This window comes from Lissotriton helveticus, chromosome 3_2 (genome assembly GCF_964261635.1).
Source record: "Lissotriton helveticus chromosome 3_2, aLisHel1.1, whole genome shotgun sequence".
Classification (NCBI taxonomy): domain Eukaryota; kingdom Metazoa; phylum Chordata; class Amphibia; order Caudata; family Salamandridae; genus Lissotriton; species Lissotriton helveticus.
This window is the reverse complement of record NC_136062.1, coordinates 10,455,442-10,473,837: the sequence shown is the minus strand read 5'-3', so window position 1 is coordinate 10,473,837 and position 18,396 is coordinate 10,455,442. Positions and strand designations below refer to the sequence as shown.

At 44.2% G+C, this 18,396-nt stretch overlaps 1 long non-coding RNA gene across 2 annotated transcripts in view; it reads right to left on the bottom strand.

The window, feature by feature from the left end:
- LOC144826417 (uncharacterized) overlaps positions 1 to 18,396 on the bottom strand; it is a 905,759-nt gene that overhangs the window by 265,686 nt on the left and 621,677 nt on the right. The window lies entirely within an intron of this gene.

Here is an 18,396-nt window from a genome sequence, read left to right as displayed (position 1 = left end):
TTCTGGAAGAACTTTCGTAACTGTAGGAATTATTTTACATGATGGCCCTTCTACAACATCAGGACATTACACCGCTTATTTAAAATGTCCAAAAGGCTGGACACTTTGTAATGATACTCAATTGACTTTTAAACAACGTTTGCCTTTTGACTTACCAAATTCTTACCTAGTGTTTTTACAACCCAAATTTTAGGGAAAACAATTGGCCTAGGAAGTTTAGTGCTGTTAAAAAAGGTTAGTCTGCTGTTGAGAATTACTTTGTAAGTGAGGGTGATCAAGATAAAAAAACTTGTACTTGTCATAGAGGTAGTGTAAGTGTATCACATAGTGAGTGATATGAGTATTACAGGAAATGTTGATCATGAGTGAAGCAGAGGTGTTTTAGATTTGTTGTAGTTGTTGGAGATGTTGGTGACATTTTTTATTCCCTTGTAGAGGTTTCTTTTAATGGTATACAGCTCCTTTGTAAGATAAAAGATGAGCAGAGTGTGATCGGCATACCAGATGATGTTGAGGTTCTGATAGCATGCTAGTTGTTTAAGGTTCTATGTTCATGATAAATAGCATCGGGTGGAGGTATAACCATTGTTAGATGGTCCAAAAGATGTTGGTGCTTTTGGTTCAGAAGGTTGGGAAACGGACGCTTAAGAGTACTATTAAATAACTTCCAAACTAAGGATTTCACACATACTATTTGGCCATGAGGAATGGTATCTGAAACAAAAAATGACTATTTCGGGTAAATGTTGTTAGCATGTGTTTCGACTTTACTTTATTTAGAGTGTATAAGAAAGAAGTAATAATGTTTTGTTACTTTGTGATTGTTGGTGACATTCCTTACTTACGTAAGAAATTGCTGTTCGAAAAAGACATTTAAGATATGTTTTTTTTTAATTGTTACATTCTTAATGAAAATGTTGAATGGGTTTTTTAAACACAATCTTTTTGATTGTGTTTTTTTTGCACGCTGTCATATGATGAGTAGTGTTGAACTCACTGTTTTTAGTAAAATTCAATATATTCTGAGAACAGCAACATGAAATATGACATATTGTACAAATTTTTTGTATTTTGTATTGTGAAATATATATTATAACTCAATTGTTTCTTCTCTTCCACAGATATTATATTTATAAGGTAAGTAAGTACGGCAAACAAAAAATAATTTTTCATCACTTTCTTACTTCTCTTTCTCTCTATCCTTTCTTCACTCTCTCTCTTACTCCTTTACCTTTCCTCATCTTACTCCTCTTCCCTCATTCTACTTACTCCCCTTCATTCACCTTTACACTCCTCTCACCATCAGTACTCTTCCTTCACCCTTACTCATCTTGTCCAACTCCCTCTTCCCCTGTCTGTTCCTCACTTGTCTTTCCTATCTTCCTCCATCACTACCCTTTTCTTGCTGTATCGATCAGTCTCTTCTCACTGCACCCTTACTCTCTTTCCTTCACATCATCCCTCAGTGACCTTCAATCCCTCCACTTCTTTCACTTCCTCACTCCCTTTCGCTCACTCCCCTTTCCTCCATCCGTCTCTAAGTCTCTTACTCTGTGTCAGTCACTATAACTGATTTACTCCTTCACAGTCCGTAACTCTCCCTCTGTTTGTCTCTTTTACTGTCTCCCTCTATCTCCACCAGTCTTCCTTTTCTTTTCTCTCTCTTTCCATAAATCCTTCTCTCTGACTTACTTCTTTTTCGTTTCTCTTAATATGCTTCTTTTTCCATCACTACCCTTCCCTCACCCTTATATCTCTTCCCTCACTGCCCGTATTTCAATCTGAGTTCTCTTCCTCTACTTCATGTTCTCTTCTCTCTGCATCACTCTCATTCCATTTCTCCTGCACCCATTCCCTCACTCTTCCTCACACTCTTTCGCTCACTCCATCCGTCAATCCCCTTTCCTTATTCCCCTTTCCTCAATCCCTTTTGGTAACTCTCATTCCTTTAGTCACTCACTCCTTTCACTCCATTTCTGTCTTCCTTTCTCCCTCTGTCTCACTCAGTCTAACCACTTCATTTCCTGTCAGTCACTCGCTCTCCCTCTCTTTCTCTCTCACCCTCTTCCTCTGTGTTTCTCCCTCACCCTTCCTTTCTTTCCCTTTCTGTTTTTTCACTTTTACTTTCTTTTGTATTGTGAAATATATAATATAACTCATTTGTTTCTTGTCCTCCACAGATACTATATTTAAACAAAAATATTCTATTAAGTTGTCATTATTTATAAGGTAAGTATGACAAACAGAGAATACTTTTTCTTCACTCTCTTACTTCTCTTTCTCTCTTTCCTATTCTTTAATATCTCTCTTACTCCCCTTCCTCTACTCATCTTACTCTCCTTTTCTCATTCTCATTACTGCCCTTCATTCACTTTTACAGTCTTTCTGTCACTATCAGTACTCTCTCTTCACCCTCACTCACCTTGTCCAACTCCCTCTTTCCCCTGTCTGTCTCTCACTTCTCTTTCCTATCTTCCTCCATCACTACCCTTGTGTCGCTGTATCGCTTAGTCTCTTCTCACTCCCCCCTTACTCTCTTTCCATAATATCAACCCTCACTCACCTTCACTCACTCCACTTCTCTCACTCCCTCACTCCCTTTCGCTCAGTCCCCTTTCTTTATTCCCTCCCTCACTACCCTTTCCTCCATCTGTCTCTACATCTCTTCCTCTGTCTCAGTCACTATAACTGATTTACTCCTTCACACCCCCTCACTCTCCTTCTGTTTGTCTCTTTCACTGTCTCCCTCTCTCTTCATTACTCTTCCTTTTATTTTCTCTCTCTTTCTATAAATATGCTTCTTTTTCAATCACTCCCTTTCCCCCAATCTTATATCCTTTCCCTCACTGTCACTGCCCTTCATTCAATCTGAGTCCTCTTCCCCCACTCCATGTTCTCCTCACTGTGCATCAGTCCCATTCCCTTTCTCTTGCTTCCATTCCCTCACTCACCCTCACTCTCTTTCACTTACTCCATCCGGCAATACCCTTCTCTTATTCCCCTTTCCACATTCCCTTTTGCTAACTCTCATTTCTTTAGTCTCTCACTCCCCTTCACTCCTTTTCTATCTCCCTCTGTCTCACTCAGTCTAACCACTTCACTCCCTGTCACTCACTTGCCCTCCCTCTCTTTCTCTCTCACTCAATCCCTCTCACTCTCACCCTTCCTTTCTTTCCCTTTCTGTTTCTTTCACTTCTATTTTCTTTTGTATTGTGAATTATATATTATAACTCACTTTTTTCTTGTCTTCCACAGATACTATATTTATAAGAAAAAGTACTAATAACTTGTCATTATTTATAAGGTAAGTATGACAAACAAAAAATAAATTTTCATCACTCTATTATTTCTCTATATCTCATTCCCTTTCTTCACATTCTCTTTTACTCACCTTCCTTTTCTTCATCTTACTCCTATTTCCTCATTCTCCTTACTCCTCTTCATTCACCTTTACACTCCTTCTTTCTCTATCAGTACTCTTCCTTCATCCTCACTCACCTTGTCCAACTTTGTCTTTTCCCTCTCTGTCCCTCACTTCTCTTTCCTATCTTCCTCCATCACTACCCTTGTCTTGCTGTATTGCTCAGTCTCTTGTCACTCTCCCCTTACTCTTTTTCCTTCATATCATCCCTCACTCTCTTTTACTCACTCCACTTCTCTCACTCTCCCTCACTCTCTTTCCCACACTCCATCCGTCAGTCCCTTTCCCTTACTCCTCTTTCCTCATTCACTTTTGCTAACTCCCATTCCTTTAGTCCCACACTCCCCTTCACCCCATTTCTCTCTCCCTCTCTCCCTCTATCTCACTCAGTCTAACCGCCTTACTCCCTCTCAGTCACTTGCTCTCCCTCTCTTTCTCTCTCACTCTCTCTCTCTCTTTCTCTCCCTCACCCTTTCTGTCTTTCTCTTTCTGTTTCCTTCACTCCTACTTTATCCCTCAGTCTCCTTTCCTCTCTCTTAATCTCCTTCCTTCTCTCTCATTCCCTTCCCTCACCCTCATACACCTTCCCTAAGTGTCACTGCCCTTCACTCACCGTCACTACCCTTCCCCGCTCCACTTTCTCCTGTCTGTATTTTTCACCCTTTCACTTTCCCGTTCCCTTTTCCTCACTCCCCCTCGCTCTCCTTCTCTCACTCCATTCTTTACTCCCCTTCTCTCACTCCCCTTTTCTAAGTTCCTCGATCCCCTCACTCCACTTCTCTCTCCCTCACTTCCCATCTCTCACTTTCCATTACCCCCCTTCCCTCACCCTCATATCCCTTCCCTCACTGTCAGTCCACTTCTCTTACCTTCACTCCCTTCACTCTGCTCTACTTCTCCCTTTCCATCTCTTACTCCCCTTCTCTGTCTCTGTTCCATGCTCCCCTTTTCTCACTCCTCCTCTCTCACTTTTCTTTCCTTACTGCCCTTCCCTCACTCTTTCTCTCCATTTACCTCACTCCCCTACCCTTAGTCCCCTTGTTTCAGTCACTCTTTGACTCCCCTTTCCTCACTCACCATACTACCCTTTCCTCACTCATTCCATCAAATCCTTTCCTCCTTTTCACTCAATCATTTCAGTAATTCATTTATACACTACATGTTAATTAAAAAAAAATATGACACAGTATATAAAAGATATAGCTCTTCTTTGAGAAGTGAGGTTAGTTCTGAAAATAACTTTGTTTTTGTCTTTTTTGTTTTGTATTTTTTTGTAGTTTTTTAACAATTGTATATTTTTTTCCGATTTTTTTTCAAACAAAAACAGTAAACAGGTAACAAAAAATTGTTCAACTGGAACAAAAATAAAAAATGAAAAAAATTAAGTGCAGCGGCATACGCGCTGTGTGATCTTATTATCAATCAAGTCCACACTCTGCTCACCGTAACATAAAATTTCTTTGCAAACATTGCAAGAAATGTGAACTCTTGAAAAATTTGGACGGATGTCCAGCACTCTTGATGTTGGAGATTGTGCTGCCGAAGAGGTGCTGGGCACAGCAGGTGGAAGATCCCTGGCCAGGGCTCTAGTGGTCGCACGTGTATAATTATTTGGATGCACGTTCTTCATGTGCCGTATCATTGTGTGAATACTGAAGGAGTACTTCTTCTTGGAGCATTGACTTTCTTTTGCCCCTCCGGATAAGTGAAAAACTGCCAAATGAAGGATTCCTTCACCTTCCTGGAACGTGGCTCCTCTTCCACCACGACAATGTCTGAGTCAGGTGAGCTCTGGGGCTGCTGTGCTGCCATTTTCAAGTAGCTGTACCAAAGCAGAGATCCTTCTCTCTGGAAACCAAAAGAGATAGTGAGGGAAGTGGGTGGAGTTTTTCAAGATTCTGGAACAGAAACTACTATAAACCAATCAAAAGTGTTGTTTTCATGTCACATGACTTTACGTGCGCGCAATATGCGCGCACGTTGCGCGCACGTTGCGCAACCGGCGTATATAAATGACGATTTACCCGATTTTCGTATAAGCTTTTAAAAACATGAAAAGGAGGCGGGGAAGAGACTCCTTGACCCCCTAAACCTTCTCATGGGGTCTCTGAAAGACCCCGAAGGTAAAAAAAAACATTTGGAAAAAAAATTAAAAAATCGCGAGGTGCACGCACGTTGCACGCACCCTCGAGGCTAAAATGACTGAAAAACAAAAGTGGAGAACGTGAAAAGGGGGCAGGGTTGTCGCTTATGGGTACACCAATCAGGAAAGGTACATACATTGCAGGCATTCATCACCTTTCCCGGTTGCAAATGTCACGAATGCGAAAAGCAGGTATTTCTAGGGAACTACAAGTCCCAAGAAGCTTAGGGGCTTAGTCACAGGAAATTGAGTAGGGTCCAGGTTCCTACTAAAGCCCCGGCTCCGCTAACAACGGGGCTTGACAAACTACCTGCGGAGCCTTCCACGGACCTGTCTTGCCGTGTTCTGGATTTTCGCTGTTAGCTTGCGGCAAGAAGACGCTGCAGCCTGAAAACCTTTTTTCTGAATACTTCGACCGCGCTATTCTGAAGTGCGGGCGCTATTCCTTTCTCCCTGGTTTCCGAAGCACCTCCGGGTTAGGAGGGTGCTCGCGTCTCCGTTCCGGAGCTGAACGGAGAGAACGCTGTTGTTTCCGTTTTTCTTTTCTTTTGGGTGCGAGACACGAAGCGCGTGTAGTGCTTCTGGGATTACTTGTGCGGCGTATCGGCACTTGGAAAACATTTGTACCGAGTATCTTGAGCTCAGCGCACGGAGCGCTCCTTGCATTTCCGGGTTAGTTGCGGACCCCCTTCGGAGCCTGAGCGCATTGAGTGGTGTGAGACCATACTGGTGTGGAGTGTCATTTATGAGAGTCGGAGACTGCGCATAAAGGCGCTCTCCTCTCAAGGCACTCATTTTCTACCGTCTGCCTTCCGGCCTCACCCCCATTGGAACCAGCCATCCTCACAGGTATTTCATCGCCCTCCAGAGAGTCGGAGACTGCGCATAAAGGCGCACTCCTCTCTAGGGGCTCTACTGCTTATTTTTACATTTGGTTTGAGCAGGAAACTCTACTCCTATATCGTTGTATCTTCATAACATACTTTGGGAGTATACTAGCTGTATGGTGTGCATGATTCTAATTGCATCCCAGCTGAGACTTAATAGGAGAGACATCCTGACCTTGTTTTCTGTAAGTTAAAAAGCATAGTTTACACTCTTCATATCTGTATAGTGTATGATTGTGGTACTTCTCATTCTACTCTTACTTTCTCGTATATACAGGGATCCCAGAGGGTGCTTAAATAAGGTTACCAAATCCTGTGACGAAACAGGATATCTTTAGTTATTTTATCCCATTCCCTTTTCCCTTGGATGCTTCTCTTCCCATAGTGTGGTATTATCATTGTGGTGAGGGCAGTGTTTAAGGGAAGTCGGGAACTACTCTTCACAGCATCGTTCCTGCTGGCCGTACTTAAGGTTAGTGGCGTATTGTACTGGGCGCTGCTGACACCCCTGACAGATTGTCAAGCCCAAGTTAATCGCCAGCCCGAGCGATGGATACTAACCTAGTATTAACTTCGCTATTAAAAAGTGTCACTGCCTTACAGCAGGTGGTACAAACCTCCAGACTAGAGAACCAAGAACTCAGGAAAGAGATGGGTACCATTAGAAGAGAGGTGGCGGGTATCTCTCGTCATGGTGGCAGGTCCTATATAAAAGACGCAACTTTGCCCCCTCCTGCCCAGGCCATGCAACCCCCAACCTCTACACAGGGTGGAGGTTTCTTCACTACCAGTCCTGTTTTCCCTCCAGCTGCTGGTTCTGTCCCGACTGTACACGTCCTGCAAAATACCGGAGTACCCCTGGCTCCTCCTGAGCGGTTTTACGGAGATCCGAAAAAATGTGAAACCTTTTTGAACCAATGCCATTTACATTTCCAATGCAAGCCTGCAGTCTTTCAAGAGGAGGCTTCAAAAACCGCGTTTATATTGTCATATCTGGGTGGAAAGCGGCAAGTTGGACCATTCCTCTAATGGAACGCTACGATCCTGTCTTACACAATTTTGCAGATTTCTGCCTGGAAATGAGAAAACTGTTTGATCGCAAGTCTCATATGTTCTCCTTAGACCGTGAATTACTAACCCTCTGTCAGGGCACGCCGGATCTCCTTTCATATATCACCACCTTCAACCGACTTGTAGTGGAATCCGACTGGCCTCAAGAGAAACAAACCTCCCTTTTTTATCAAGGGCTGCGTTGCGAACTGAAGGATGTCCTATCACAGGTGGTGCAGCTACCGCCGACTTGCGAGGAGATGATCGATCTAACGGTACAACTGGATCACCGTTTACAAGAACTGAAAGGAGATCGATCGAAAAATGATGTCCGTTTCCTGGTTTCAAGACCAAAACCCCATCCTGAAGAACCCTCGAAGCAGAGCGACAGATCCGAACCCATGCAGATCGGTGGTGTCAGGGGTCCCCTTACTCCCGAAGAACGGGACAAACGGAGGAAGTTGAAGCTCTGCATGTATTGCGGTAAGGGAAGCCATTTCATCAAGGAATGTCGGGCCCGAGCTCAGTTGCCTAACCAAAGCCTGAATCAGAGAGGGCAAGCATCAATCAGGGCTAAGGAGGGGTCAGAAAACGAACAGGCAATAATCAGGGGGAGGTCACTGGTTCAACAGGCGTCTCGACAACGATCTCTTCGGTGATTGCACGTACCCCCCTGACTACAGCTACACACCTCACCGTCAACGTACAACTATACCTAGAAGAAAACCATCACATCGCAGTGGCAGCTTTATTGGACTCAGGAGCAACCGGCAATTTTATTGACCAGGAATACTCCAGAACCATAGGGGTGGTATGGCAAAAGAAGAAAGCTCCCACCCAAGTACACGCCGTGGATGGAACAGCCCTCACATCAGGGCCTATCTGGCACCACACTGTCCCTCTCATAATGAGGCTGGGAGAAAACCATTATGAAACCATCCAATTCGATGTTATAGATGCTCCTCAGTTCCGCCTAATACTAGGCATACCCTGGCTGACCGTACATGATCCTGCCATAGGATGGGCAGAACGCACAGTTAGGATGAACTCCTCGTACTGTCAAGAACATTGTACTCACAAAGTGAGTATAAAGCAGTTGTTTCACGAGGAATCTAAGGCCATACTGTTGGCCTCGGCTTGCCCTACTCCTGCCTTCTGTTGCACCACGTCCTTGCCAGGGGAATATGAAGAATACCTGTTGGTTTTTGATAAACAATTGGCCACACAGCTTCCCCCACATCGGGTTTATGATCACAGGATTGAGTTGACCCCCGGAGCCAAAATCCCTTGTAGCAGGGTTGATGCTCTCACTGAGCCTGAAACGCAATACCTGCGTAACTACCTGGACGAAAACCTTGCCTCCGGCTTCATCAGACATTCTTCATCACCTGCTTCCTCGCCTCTCTTTTTTATCATGAAGAAGGACTGCGATGAACTTCGCACGTGCAAAGACTATCGAGCAATCCTTCGCATCACAATCAAAAATCGTTACCCATTACCATTGATACCGGTTTTACTGGATCAATTGAAAGGGAGCAAGTATTTTACGAAGCTCAACCTATGAGGAGCCTACCATTTAGTGAGGGTAAAACAAGGGGACGAGTGGAAGACCGCCTTTCGAACCAAATTCGGGCTCTATGAATACAGAGTGATGCCCTTTGGGCTTTGTATTGTCCCCGCGGCATTCCAATACTTTATGGATGAAGTTCTGCAGGGTCTAATAGACACGATCTGTATCGTCTATATCGACGATATCCTGATTTATTCTACCTCTCTTCCTGAACACGTTCTACATGTAAAAACTGTCCTAGAACGTCTCCGCAAACATTCACTGTATGCCAAGTTGGAAAAATGTTTGTTCCACGTCCGAGAAATAGCTTTCCTGGGATACATCATCAGTGAAAATGGTTTCCAGATGGAAACAGGCAAAGTAGAGGCGATCACCTGCTGGAAGACTCCCCAGAATGTGAAATCCGTTCAATGTTTCCTGGGTTTCGCTAATTACTACAGGCGTTTTATTAAAGATTTTTCCAAAATCATTCATCCTATCTCTAGCCTCCTACGGAAAAACACCCCCTTTGTATGGGGAGAAGAAGCGGATAAATCATTTGCGAAGCTCAAAGAATGATTCACACAAGCCCCGATCATACGACATCCAGACACGCAATTGCCATTCATCTTAGAAACAGACGCCTCCCAGTATGCACTCAGAGACATCCTTCAACGGGGCAACTACACCCAGTGGCCTACTTCTCGAAAAAGCTCTCACCAAGCGAGATTAACTATTCCATATCCGACAAAGAGCTACTAGCTATAAAGAGGGCATGCGACGAATGGAGGCATTACCTTCTTGGGGCGCACCACGTCGTGGAAATCTATACAGATCATAGAAACCTGTTGTTTCTGAAAACGGCTAAGGCCTTAACACCACGGCAGTTAAGATGGGCATTGTTCTTTTCCGACTACGATTTCGTGATTAAATACAAACCTGGGCCCCAAAACGGAAAGGCTGATGCCCTGTCACGTAGTGAAGATCTCCACAACACGCTTCAGTCGGAACCGACTGAAGCACCATCTATACTACCAAAGACATGTTTTCCTGGACCCCTATTGGCATTGATAGAGTCACATGATTTCCTGGATGACCTGAAAGTGTCTGTATCTGATATAGATAGCAATGCCTGGATCCAAGAAAACCCTGAATACCGCACCAAAAACGAGGAGTTATTGTACCACTCTCAGGCGTTATATGTCCCACATCCCAATCTCCAGAAACGAGTGTTAGCATTGGCTCATGACTCCACCCTGGGAGGACACTTGGGACGCTTTAAGACTATTGCCAATATAGAATGATCATTTTGGTGGCCTACATTAAGAAAGGACGTGGAGAAGTAGCTACAGGACTGTGCGGTATGTGCTCAAGGGAAAGCAAGTCACACAAAACCAGCGGGGCTTCTGCATCCTCTCCCTATTCCTCCCAAACCATGGCATACGGTATCCATGGACTTTATAGTCAAAATGCCACCCTGTGAAGGGTTCACGACTATATTAGTAGTCATTGATCATTTATCAAAGATGGGCCATTTCATACCGCTCAAACGATTACCCACTTCTTCCGAACTGGCTTTCGCGTTTTGCAGAACATTGTTCGACAACATGGGATTCCGAGCATCTTGATCACCGACAGAGGGTCACAATTCACGTCCCGCTTCTGAAAGGCATTGTGCACATCCATGAAAATAGAGGCTAAACTTTCAAGCAGTTATCACCCTCAAATGGATGGAAAAACAGAACGCTTAAACCAAACTCTTGAACAATACCTCCGCTGCTTTTCACTACAAAATTCGACCGAGTGGTATCCTTTGCTATGGACTGCAGAGTTCACCTATAACAACGCTGAACCTTCTACATTGGGTTGCTCCCCTTTCTTTTGTGTAAACGGATATCACCCCAACATGCTTCCGTTCGAATGGCCTATCCAGTCCAGACTTCCGAGTATACGGGGACATCATGCTCACCTCAAGGCCGTGTTACTGGACGCAAGACTACATCTGATATCGGCCCAAAAATCTCAAAAACATTTCGCAGATAAGAAGAGGAACCCAGAGCCAACCTACCAGGTGGGAGATAAGGTCTGGTTGTGTACTAAAAACCTTCATTTGAAAGGGGTGAACAAACTTAAACCTAGATACATAGGCCCCTATGGAATGGAAGAGGTTATCAATCCTGTGGCCATGAGACTGTCCCTACCAGTGTCCTGGCACATCCATCCTGTCTTCCACGTCTCCTTGCTCCAGCCATGTCCGCCTAGAATGAGGCTGCCAGATAGACCTCTCCCTATTGATATTGAAGGGCAGGAGGAGTATGAAGTTCAATTCCTCCTAGATTCCAGGCTGGTACGAGGGAGGGTTCAATATCTTGTAGACTGGAAAGGGTTCGGAGTTGAGGACCGAACTTGGGAGAATGTGCAGAACCTTAACTGTCCCGATCTGGTGGAACGATTCCATATGGCCAACCCCGGAAAGCCGGGTCGACCACTGAGTCGGCGGTCCTCGAGAGGGGGTTCTGTCGCGATTATGGGTTCACCGATCAGGAAAGGTACATACATTGCAGGCATTCATCACCTTTCCCGGTTGCAAATGTCACAAATGCGAAAGGCAGGTATTTTTAGGGAACTACAAGTCCCAAGAAGCTTAGAGGCTTAGTCACAGGAAATTGAGTAGGATCCAGTTTCCTACTTAAGCCCCGCCTCCGCTAACAACGGGGCTTGACAAACTACCTGCGGAGCCTTCAACGGACCTGTCTTGCCGTGTTCTGGATTTTCGCCGTTAGCTTGCGGCAAGAAGACGCTGCAGCCTGAAAACCTTTTTTCTGAATACTTCGACTGCGCTATTCTGAAGCGCGGCCGCGATTCCTTTCTCCCTGGTTTCCGAAGCACCTCCGGGTTAGGAGGGTGCTCGCGTCTCCGTTCCGGAGCTGAACATAGAGAACGCTGTTGTTTCCAGTTTTCTTTTCTTTTGGGTGCGAGACACAAAGCGCGTGTAGTTCGTCTGGGATTACTTGTGCGGCGCATCGGCAATAGGGAAAACATTTGTACCGAGTATCTTGGGCTCAGCGCACGGAGCGCTCCTTGCATTTTCGGATTAGTTGCGGACCCCCTTCGGAGCCTGAGCGCATTGAGTGGTGTGAGACCATACTGGTGTGGAGTGTCATTTATGAGAGTCGGAGACTGCGCATAAAGGCACTCTCCTCTCAAGGCACTCATTTTCTACCGTCTGCCTTCCGGCCTCACCCCCATTGGAACCAGCCATCCTCACAGGTATTTCATCGCCCTCCAGAGAGTCGGAGACTGCGCATAAAGGCGCTCTCCTCTCTAGGCGCTCTACTGCTTATTTTTACATTTGGTTTGAGGAAACTCTACTCCTATATCGTTGTATCTTCATAACATACTTTGGGAGTATACTAGCTGTATGGTGTGCGTGATTCTAATTGCATCCCAGCTGAGACTTAATAGGAGAGACATCCTGACCTTGTTTTCTGTAAGTTAAAAAGCATAGTTTACACTCTTCATATCTGTATAGTGTATGATTGTGGTACTTCTCATTCTACTCTTACTTTCTCGTACATACAGGGATCCCAGAGGGTGCTTAAAGAAGGTTACCAAATCCTGTGACGAAACAGGATATCTTTTGGTATTTTATCCCATTCCCTTTTCCCTTGGATGCTTCTCCTCCCATAGTGTGGTATTATCATTGTGGTGAGGGCAGTGTGTAAGGGAAGTCGGGAACTACTCTTCACGGCATCGTTCCTGCTGGCTGTACCTAAGGTTAGTGGCGTATTGTACTTGGCGCTGCTGACACCCCTGACAAGGGTAGAGACTTCCTGACCCCCTAGGCCTTCTCAGGGGGTCCCTGAAGGACCCCCGAAGGGCAAAACATTTTTTTATTTTTTTATTTAAAAAAATCGCGAGGTGCGCGCACCTTGCGCGCACCCTCAAGGCAGAAGTGAGTTTAAAACAAAAGTGGAGAACGTGAAAAGGGGGCAGGGTAGAGACTCCTTGACCCCCTAGGCCTTCTCAGGGAGTCCCTGGAGAACCCCAAAGGGCAAAAAAAAATGAAAATATTTTACAAAAATTGGCGAGGTGTGTGCACGTTGCGCGCACGTCAAAATTTTTTTTTAAAAATTAAATAACTAGTTTGAGTGTTTACCTGTTGTGTTATATTTATATTCATGTAAAAACCATAGGTTTCACACACCTTATATTTAGGAATTAGCATTTAAAAAACCTTGCAAATTCACTGAAAAAACCATAGGTTTCACACACGTTATAGTTAGGAGTTAGCATTTTAAAAACCTTGCAAATTCACCGAAAAAACACTCCCCTTGCAGCACCTACCTGGATCCACGGTGCATCCTGGGACCTGCAGTTCCGATGACCTACGGGATGGTGAGCGAGCACTAGGTAAAGGAGGCGGAGCGGGTCCCCACCAATGGGAGCGTTGCAGGACTTTTAAAATGAAGGTGTTATTATGCCTCCTGGACATTCAGGCATCCGAAGAAGGCCGTGACAGGCCGAAATGCATTATGCCAACAATTCCATTAAAGTTGTTTCCAAGGTGTACCCCGTGTGGCCTCTGCTCTTTCTTCCGGAGGAGTTATATTGGATATTTTTCACGTCAGCCAGAGACGTGTTCCAGAGGCCCCCGTTTCACAAGCAGGCCCCGGACGTTACTGGCTGCTGCTTCGGCAGTATTTTCTTTCAACCGAGGTATCGGATGGTCCGCGGCCCGCCTCTGCATCCAGGATTAACATAGGGCGGCGAAACGTAGGGTGGGATGAATTGACACTCCTGCCCCTGCCCGAAGGTACACCTGGACTGTGGGGGCTGAAATGGTGTAGGGGACCTAAGGAGACCCTGAGGAGGTTATTTAAACAGGATATTGGAATGTAAATTACACCGTGGATTGTCCTACATTCCGCACATCCACTTGGATTGTACACTCCCCTTGCAGCATCTACCTGGATCCACGGTGAATCCTGGGACCTGCAGTTCCGATGACCTGCGGGTTTGTGAGCGAGCACTAGGTAAAGGGGGCGGAGCGGGTCCCCACCGATGGGGGCATTGCAGGACTTTTAAAATGTAGGTGTTATTATGCCTCCTGGACATTCAGGCATCCGAAGAAGGCCGTGACAGGCCGAAATGCATTATGCCAACAATTCCATTAAAGTTGTTTCCAAGGTGTCCCCCGTGTGACCTCTGCTCTTTCTTCCGGAGGAGTTGTATTGGATATTTTTCACGTCAGCCAGAGACGTGTTCCAGAGGCCCCCGTTTCACAAACAGGCCCGGACGTCACTGGCTGCTGCTTCGGCAGTCTTTTCTTTCAACCGAGGTATCGAATGGTCCGCGGCCCGCCTCTGCATCCAGGATTAACATAGGGCGGTGAAACGTAGGGTGGGATGAATTGACACTCCTGACCCTGCCCGAAGGTACACCTGGACTGTGGGGGCTAAAACGGTGTAGGGGACTTAAGGAGACCCTGAGGAGGTTATTTAAACAGGATATTGGCAGGTAAATTACACCGTGCATTGTCCTACATTCCGCACATCCACTTGGATTGTACACTCCCCTTGCAGCACCTACCTGGATCCACGGTGCATCCTGGGACCTGCAGTTCCGATGACCTGCGGGATGGTGAGCGAGAACTAGGTAAAGGGGGCGCTGCGGGTCCCCACCAATGGGGGCATTGCAGGACTTTTAAAATGTAGGTGTTATTATGCCTCCTGGACATTCAGGCATCCGAAGAAAGCTGTGACAGGCCGAAATGCATTATGCCAACAATTCCATTAAAGTTGTTTCCAAGGTGTCCCCCGTGTGGCCTCTGCTCTTTCTTCCGGAGGAGTTGTATTGGAAATATATATATATATATATATATATATATATATATATATATTACCTACTGGCGGTCGCCAGTAGGTATATATAGTTAGGATTTTTTCCCTATGGGATTTTTGAAAATTCTATGTCTAATAACTTTGGCGTTTGTGGACGGAATTGGATGAAATTTTCTGGAAAATGGAACATTTTGTTTCTGAGCAGCCCCTGAAAATTTGGGGGGGTTCGTCCAGGGGGGGCCGAGAAAAAAGGGGGGTCCCAAAACGTGTTTTTAACATTGAGTTTTCCATAGGGCGGTTAGCCTCACTTTTAGCCCGAACGGCTGAATGGATTTGCACGAAACTTGGCAAAATTGTAGGGACTGGTAGCCCGATGTGCCTTTTGTAGGTCTCAATATATGTGCTCCAGTGGATTTTGAGAAATTAACGTTTAAAAAAAGATATATATCTGTAAGCGCGGACCAGGCAGCGCCCCGGTTCGCGGACCTTACGCGTATCGGAACTTCGCGTAGCGAAGCTGATTGGTTCTCCGGTGTCTGTCAACATTCTAAACAGTCCGGAGCGGCCGCCATCTTGTCTCTCGGTAGGATTGAGAGACAAGAGGAGGCCAAAACAAAGGGGGAAATAACCATAAGGGGGCATAGTAGATCCTCCCTGACCCCCTAGGTTTAATGTGGAGGCTTTAAAAGGGCCCCGCGTGGGTAGCGCCCGGTCCGCGAACCGGGAAGCGTTCTGGGCAGCGTACTGCAATGCAATGAAAAATGAATGAGAGACTTTTCAAATGCAGTATGTTATGTTAATTGATTGTTGGTTTTGTTGATTATTTTTTATTTTTTTTAGTTTTTTAAGCAATTATTTATTATTGTGATTGTGGTTGAAAATTTAATAACATTTCTAACATTTAACTAGTTTATTAATTACATATAAAAATTATTAAAGACTCAAACAATTTTTTAATATTACATACAATTTTATTTTTCGGATTGTTTTTCAAAATGTAATAGAACGTCTAGCATTTGACTGTCCGATATGTCCTCTTGTTGAGTGAACATAAGTTCCCACATTTGACCGTCATCATAATGAAGTAAATGATCCACAGATTCTACACATTGAACTAATTCATGGTCCCGTGATTCATCCATGAAATCTGAGTCATCATTGTCCTCAATATCTTTTTCTGTGTTGTTCTCCAGAACAATTTCAAAGGAAACATTCTGCTCACCTTCCATTTTCTTGCTGTAATTTGCATAAAAAATAAATATATCAGTAGAGATAGGGCACTGTTGGGTTTAAGTTCAGACAGGTACTTGTGAGTTTATAACAGAGAAGTAATCTATGGGCACTGTATGGTTTCAGGCGTGAAGTAGTACTATTAAAAAGTGCCTGTGAAGAAGCCTAAGTAAATTCATAATTATACCACAGAAACCTAAATCAATCCATAATTATAATAAAGAAGCCTTTCTCAATGTCTAACTCTTACAGAGGGATAGTATATAACTATCTGAAAATGTTTTCAAATTTATAAAATAATATCTCACCTTCTAAAATCAAGTTTAAGTTGTGAGTGAAAATGATCTTGCAATGTAGTTCAGGAAGTAGTAGTCAAAATGGCTGTGTTTCTCTCTCTTCCTTTATATATATTCAGGTACATAACCAATCAAATGTCAGGTAAAAAAAATAGAAAATGAAAGTAACATTTTCATTGGTTGTCAATTCCAACACTTCAGATGTGTTTTGTGAAGTAATTTACCTCAGGGTATTTAGAGAGGTCTACAGGCTAAATGGCTAAATGGAATTCCAATCAAATTTGTGAAAATGGTAGGGATTGGTATGTAGTATGAGCTAATCTATATTTGGTGAAATTGTCTCCAGTGGCTTTTCTGTGAACTACTTTCCCACCTTTTTTGATGGTGCGCTTCCCAGGGAGCGACCCGGTACGCGAACCGTTGAGCGCCTCGGTTCGCGGACCTTAAGCGCTCCGGGAGTCCACCATTTTGTGTTTCGGTCGAATTAAGATACAAGATGGAGGGCAAATAATGTTCAGAATGGGTAGAAGGGGGCACGGTAGAGTTATCTTGACCCCCTAGGTTTTCTGAGGGTGGCTGAGGAGGCTTATATGTGCGAAAAAAAAAGATTTTTAAAAAAAAATTTGCGAGGTTAGCTCCCGGTTCGCGTACCGGGTAGCGGCCCCGGTAGCGTACTTTGTTGAAAATTAGTGAAAAATGTTAGAGTTAAATAATAATTGTGAGTGATCAGATGTAGGGTAGCTCTGAGAAGAGCTTTTGGGTTTATGGTACATTTAGGTACTTATAAGTAGGTACCAATGCACATTCTTAAATTCAGAGTGAAAATTCTGTTGCCCTCATCTGAGAAGTGAACTCCATCTCCTCTGTAGATATCTTGCATGTAGTAACGCAAGTTATTGTTGTACAGGGAGCCCATTCCATGGTCTCTCATGTAAGCTGAAACAGATTTGTTTACATGCTTCCTCGACTTCTCAATTTGTGGACAAAATTGGTTTGACCACCTCCATTTCTGTCTTTGGCATATATTTGAATATACCAAGGCAGTCTGAGGAAAAAGTGCCATTAATTGCTCAAAGGTGTCCTTTAAAAGCATTTCCAGACCTACACCAGTCAAAGTGCCCAAGTCATTACCTCCACAGTGCACAATTAACAGGTCAGGTTTTGGCAAATGCATAAAGGTTTTCACCAATGGTATCAATTGGTGACATTTTAATCCTCTGTGGCCAAACCACTTAATTTCCACATCTTGTAAATTGAGGTTAGGTAAATTCCTGCTTTCAACGTACCTTTGAGCCCAGTGAATATAACTATGTCCAACAATCCAGACAGAAAACATGGTGAGAGAAGGTTCTGCTGCAGTCAGATGAAGTGTGGCAATGAAATGGCAGTTGAAAAAATGAGAGTGTAAAATGAAAAAAAAACTGTGGAGTTTCTGTGTTCATGAAGCAGTAACAGTGATTGGTGGATTTTGATTGATGAAAACAGAAAGTTAGGGTGCACGGATGTGTTCTTTGAAAGATGTATTTTGAATGGTCAATAAAAAATCATTAAATGAAAGAATGCACTGGATATGCAGGTGCACTGAGAGTTCAGAGTTCAATTGCAACAAAGTTGTGTGAACTTGCAAACACCAGAAGTCTTCCAAGAGGTGGTTGCTATGGAAAATAGGCAGAAAGGGCAGAGGGGGGAAGGGTTTTCATTTGAAAAAAAGTGAGGGAAGAGTTTTGATTGGGTGACATGAGAAATATGTGTGAAGAATTACAGCATTTCTGTGCTTTTGATAGCTGCAGACTCTGGAGTGCATACCTTTTGCTCTGCTGAAGACAAATTGGTGTGTTTCTGAGACTGTTTTCAAACTCAAAGTATTTGCTAAGGTGAGAAAATATTTCTTTAATTTAGATAGAGAATAGTGTGCTTTAAGGAGAAAATTATGAATTATGTGGCGCAAATTGCTTGTAAATATGCTCCCACATGTGC